This window comes from Mirounga angustirostris, unplaced genomic scaffold (genome assembly GCF_029215605.1).
Source record: "Mirounga angustirostris isolate CCGP_5_RB_7025 unplaced genomic scaffold, mMirAng1.0.hap1 SCAF_1, whole genome shotgun sequence".
Lineage (NCBI taxonomy): Eukaryota > Metazoa > Chordata > Mammalia > Carnivora > Phocidae > Mirounga > Mirounga angustirostris.
In genome coordinates, this window is record NW_026991709.1 from 22,217,954 (window position 1) to 22,224,436 (window position 6,483).

The following is a 6,483-nucleotide window of genomic DNA, read 5'->3' on the forward strand; positions in this document are numbered from 1 at the left end:
ACCTAAATATATGCATATAAAACATTTGCACAGATAAATTAGTGTTAAGAATTAAAAACTCACATCCACAAATATCCTTTCTTCTGAAATCTATATAATTGTTTTCAAGGCTAGAAAGCTAAACATCCTGGCTATACATTAAGAACACGTTATATCCGTATACACAGGTTATGGAAAACTTCAGAACTGACCTTCTCAAAAACAGAAAAAAACAAAAAACAAACCCCACAAACTTAGAGTGTTTTTGTTATTGCTGAATCTAATCAGATTTAAAGGATACCACTGAATACTAAATTCAGGTATTTACTAAATAGTGTTGATTTCTGCTACCCGAGCAGCCCTAACAAACCAACAGCTGGAACAGGGATAATTTTTCTCAGTTCACTGTTTATTAGGAAGTTGAAATATTTTCGGTTAAAGCCTTCATTTTTCCTGTGGATTCCAACATGTGAGGGCCAAACAACTGTTTCTGAGGTGGCCTCTGATGCAGACTTTGGAACTCCTTTCTCGATTTCACCTTGACTATCCCTTTTTTTTTTTTTTTTTTTTTGACTCCCTTTTTATCGGTAAGCAAATTTCTTTTTCAGAGCCTCTGCTAGGAGGACAGCCGGGTCAGTAGCTTCCACCGGTTTGGGCTTTATATCCTGTTCTGACCTTTTTACTGACCTACATTCTACACAGTTCCCATCTTTAAGGCTCTCTAGCATATTTGGCATATCAGGTTTCTTTGGCCTGCTCTTAACCAGAGTCTTTCCCGCACAGGCTTTTTTCAAACCTCTTCTTCCCTTTTTTTTTTTTTTTTTTTTTTTTTTAAGATTTTATTTATTTATTTGACAGAGACAGAGACAGCAAGAGTGGGAACACAAGCAGGGGGAGTGGGAGAGGGAGAAGCAGGCCTCCCGCGGAGCAGGGAGCTGGATGCGGGGCTCGATCCCAGGACCCCGGGATCATGGCCTGAGCCGAAGGCAGACGCTTAAGGACTGAGCCACGCAGGCGCCCCTCTCCTTCCCTCTTTCATCGGGTCAATAGCAGATACACTTTGGTGGAGCCCTGATGGGGGAGGGCTGGGGAGGGTTGGGGGGAGAGTGGTGGGACTGAGGGTGGTGCTGCAGAACAGATGTGGTGGAATCTAAATCAACTGCAATGACCTTTTGCTGTTCTTGCAGGGTCACAGTTTTGGCAATCTGAGCTCTGAGAGCAGCAAGTTCATTTTCAAGGGCACTGATCTTCTGCAATCCTTGCTCATTCACTAGTGCTATCTTCAGATGAGGCTCTTCTAGAGACAGTTTCGGTAAGGAAAACCGCCTGCTTGGAGGCTTATCAAAGAAAGGAAGGTCATCCTGAAGTTGTTGTCTTGACTTGACCTCTGTCCGCCGTCTTGTTAAACACCCCCCTTCTTCTTTGGCTACCTGTCCAACATCAGCAAAAGACACCATTTCATCATTTCCTGGATGGCTGGGGCTCCATTCTATATTAGGGCTGGTAAGCTGGAACTGAACTCTTGGACACTGGATCAGAGATGAATTAGTACCAATTTTACTTAGGATACTTCGAGATGAACCATAAGGCCTCCGAGACCAAAGTATCAGTACTGACTGCATGCTTACTCCAACCTATTGAAAAACCATCCTAATTAGGTGCCTAATCTTGCCAAGCATTTAGATAGAAAGTCTCCACATTTGCATTTCAAGTACTTCAGAGTACAAAGCAGCAATGGTCCAATAAGCACTCTCACCCCTGGCAGTTGGGCGCCCTCTTCGAGGAGGAAGACAGAATCTCTCTTCAGGCCCCTCACCAGCCCAACCCGGGGCTCGATCTCACAACCCTGAGATTTTGACCTGAGCCAAAATCAAGAGTCAGGTGCTTAACTGACTGAACCACCCAGGTGCCCCAGGAAGAGTCTAAATGAGAACATTAACACAGTTCAACACTCACTTAAGCACTGTTTGCTTCATCATGCAAGCATATTTCTCTCTCCAGTCTCAATCAATAAACATCTTCATTCATTTCCAAAAACAACTTTCACTTCTTTCCTCCTTTATCCCTATGAAGGTGTTAAAATTCTGTCAGTTTAATATGAAACTGTATAAAAGGTGCCAAAAATAGATTGGGGTGTGATTTTTTTTTCTGTTTTCCCGTTTAAATTATTATATTTGGATAAATATGCCCCATTCATAATACATTTTATGACATTGTAGCTATTTTACCTAAATAATCATATGAGCTTTAAAACCACTCAATAATGAAAAGACAGGTTTAAAATCAACCAAAATGGGGCACCTGAGTCTGCCTGAGGCTCAGGTCATAATCTCAGGGTCCTGGAATCAAGCCTCACCTGCTCAGCAGGGAGTTTGCTTCTTCCTCTCCCTTTGCCCCTCCTCTCCCTGCTCTTGTGCATGCTCGCTCTCTCTCTCTCTCTCTTAATAAATAAATAAAATCTTAAAAAAATCAAAATAATCAGCTCAAATTAATATTTTGGCTATCAGAGCAAAAGTGAGTATCTATAGTTTCTGTAGCTAAGAAATACAACAAACACAACAAAATTTGCCCTGAAAACTTTCCAACATTTTGTGTTTAACTCCTGTGTCCCTCTGTCTCAAACACACTGCACAATCATTCTGGTTTTTGTCGTTTAGTTTTAAATGTGTTGAATCTCAGAGCATGCTTCATCACAATGCCCAATTAACGATTCTGAAAGAAATGTGAGCCCATGAAAACATGAGTAGGCATTCTTAAAAGAATAATGTGGCTTGCTTTCCAAAGCATCTCATCAAAATACTTGTTTCAAACCAGTATGTTTTGGGTAGTAAAGCGATGTTTCCCTTCGATCGTCAATTATTTCTGTCTTTTTCTTAGGAATGACTTTCACTGTGTTGTCTTGGAGAGGGAGCATTCTATCCCTGCGTCTTAAAATGAAGGAAACCTCAATCCAATCCGTATGGGTAGGATAGAATTTATTAACAATTATAAAGCACCATGATCCCAGAAATGATTAAAGACATGATTAAGTTCTGAAAATAAAATTTTGGGATTTTTTTCCTTAAGATTTTAAAATCCCTTTTCAATTTAATTTTGACTCATCACCGTGAAGAAGCCAAAGAGATGGTATAACATGAAATGAGACCTCAGCTCAGTTACTGACTAGCTATGAGAATGGAATCCAATCACTTAGAATCCCAAGGTCTCAATTTTATGTTGGGAAAATAAAAAGGTTTGGGCATAATAATTATCAAGCATACTCCCATCTCTTTAATTTTCCTATATTGTTTTTCTCAGCATTAACAATTTCCAATAACATATTCTTATCAGTTCTTTTTGCCTCAATTACATCCTACTGAGGCGACACACTACTGTGTCACAAAGTTACTTGACTCAGTGTAATTGTTCTGTGTAGGCTCTATTATAAGTTTGAAAGCTATGTATATTGCTATCAGTTTTGTATTCAATTATGGTCCTTGCTTAATTTTCAAATGATTTTTTATTTACATTTTGATTATATAAAGTATTTACCTTTGTCTTTTACTAGGTTGAAGTACAGTGTCATTAACTGATAGTGTTTGGGTGGTGATATCTTTTTATCTTGCGTAGATTCCTTAATTTCTATCACATGCTTCCTTCTTTCCCTTTGGTACAGTATCTACAAAAAATGCCTTCTACTTCCAGCTGGATCTCTTTTTGCTGAGAAGCCGAACCCTCCCATTACTGCTATGTCTTGCCCCTCACATGCTCAAGTCTGTTTTTTTAAAACATGAAGTGCATCAATTCACTGGATTACAAACTTGTTCTCAACATTTCCCACTCTTGGTCCCGTGCTCTATTCCTGGGGAGATTTCTGTGTCAAATCACCAGCTGGACTTCTTTTCCCTCGTTTCTTTGTTTCTGTACATCTATTTATTCATTGAACATATTTGCTGCCAAGCATGCTTCTAGGAATTAGGAATCCAGCAGTGAATAAAATAGATGGAAATGTCTTTCCTTAAGTAGGTTACATTACAGTTCATGTAAATTCAGGTATAAATGCATAGAAAAAGTGTAACTAATAGACCTGATAATAGCATTTCTCCCATAAAAAATGGTGGTCAAAGGATTTTTGGTTTGCTTATTTTACTTGAATTCTTCTAAAGCATTGTATTTTCTGCCCTATGTAATTGAAAAGAACAGAAAACAGATTAAAGTTTGGCAAAAACATGTTTTAGGACAATAAAAGTAACATTTTTATTATAACACACTATTATTCTACAGCATAGCTCTCATTCAGACATAGGTATGATAAAGATTTTAATTTCATACATTGTGCACTTACAAAATAAATAACTGTATTCTTTTTATTTCCATTCTAGATATTGTAATGCTAAATTTGTAAAAATGATCTTTCATCTTGGTAATCTCAAATACTTTTAAGAAGTAAAATATTATTTTCTTCTTAAAGAAATGTTAATTACCTTTGAAGATTCTTCTAATAGTTTTGCTAAATTCATTTTATTGTTAAGAGACATAAAAAATAGATATTTGAGAAATTTACCCAGACCCTCATAGGAGAGAATATGATACATATAACTGGGGAGATACAAATGGAACAGCCCATAACTGTGTTATGGAGTTTGAGCAGATATCAGAATTTATTCAGAATCACCAAGTAGTAAAAGTATCTGGGGCGAGTGACTTTGCTCTACTTTTGGTGACAGTGCTGTCCAAAAATGGTACCTAAGTCTACGCTCATCCATCTTTCCATAGAGACAGAAAATTGCCTCTAATCGTTACTGTATGTACTTCACAAAGATGCTAGAATAATTTCCCCAAATACTTTTTGCTTATATCACCATCATACTGACAAAACTTTTTCTTTCCATGACCTTCTCAACCTCCTCCCATTCTAACTCCCATTCTTACTCCTTATCCACTCCTATAAAAACTGTCCCTTTAATCAGACACAGATGTTCATTCACACTCCCTTAGACCTGACCGTAGTGCTTCAATACTCTCCCTTATCACCACGGATCCCACTGTTTCTTTCTTAATTCCTCCGCTTTCTTCAAATTCTTGCTCAAGTCCTGCTTCTCTCGTGACATGTTCTTTTTTAAATTGAGGTGTAATTGACATATAGCACTGTATAAGTTTAATCACATTATGATTAGTACCGTAATATTAGCTAATACCACCATCAGGTCACATAATTATCATTCCTTTTTTGTGGTGAAAACATTTAAGATCTAGTGTCTCAGCAATTTTGAAGTTTGTACAACAGTGTTGTTGACTACAATCGTTATGCTGTGCATCAGACCTCTAGGACTCATTCATCTTCTGGTTGCAAGTTTGTGCCCTTTAGCCTGTGTTTTCTGAAAAATGGAACAATGTCTTAAAAAAATATTATTTTTGTTTTTTTCCCCCTATTGCTTGGCACTTCATGATTTCACGTTAATCGTAGATGAAGAAAGTTGTATTTGAACTAAGCTATAGATTTTGCAATTCAAACCATCAGGTTATCCTTGAGCTTGAGTGAAGTCCTAAAGATAGCAACAGAAGAAGCAGACATCACATCTTTCAGGATATGTGTAGTCAGACAGCTGCCCTTTTCTTGACCTGAAATAAATGCATTTTAGCAAAGTCGCTGGTCAATAAAAAGAATCAGTCTGCCTTAACATCCATTTCTCATTAAGGGGACTGTGCTCATCATTTCCTAAGAGTTATGTTGATCATTCCATAAAAGAAAATCAATAAAAATCAATGAATAAAGTAATCTTTATTATAATAAGTAAAACTATAAACCAAATGGTTTTCATGCTCTAGTATTTGCTGTGCTGATACTCACTTGTACTGTCCTTGGAAATATTTTTGTTAATATCAAAATAGTACTTATTTTTAATCTATCACAAAGAAAGCCTAAATTATAAGCTGCTATAATCTATTAAGAATTAGCTGTTAGGTAATGAAACTCTTTCTCAACATTGGGTCCGACCCTGTCTATCATAAAGATTCATCATGGAGTTTTTCATTTTTATTTTCCTTGGATAAATATCAGATAAATATAAAATATATTTTCTCTCATCAAAAAAGCCAGCAATTTTTTTTTATTGCTTTGGATTGTTATTCGAGATGTCATTTTGGGACATCATCTCATCACATTGCCTATGTTACTGAATAAGTTAACAGTATGATATCTGTTTCTATGAAACTCTGGCTCCCTGCTGAATGATGTATCTCTGTGTTTATTTTAGAAAGCTTACATGAGGTCTTTTACATTATCTGGGAACTGTTTACTTCATATTTATGTAATCTATTCTAAAAGTGTGCTTTCTTTTCTTGTCATTTGCTAGTTTTAAATTCTTTTTTTTTTAAGATTTATTTATTTATTTGAGAGTGTGCAAGTGCGTGCATGAGCTGGGGGAGGGGGCAGAGGGAGAGAAAGAATCCCAAGCAGACTCCTCACTGAGCCCAGAGCCAAACATGGGGCTCAATCCCACAACCCCGACATCACGACCTGAG

The 6,483-nt window shown here is 37.1% G+C and overlaps 1 pseudogene; it reads right to left on the reverse strand.

Moving 5' to 3' along the window:
• Positions 1-391: 391 nt before the first annotated feature.
• On the reverse strand, positions 392-1,658 carry LOC123834479 (mitochondrial fission regulator 1-like; annotated as a pseudogene).
• Positions 1,659-6,483: the final 4,825 nt, after the last annotated feature.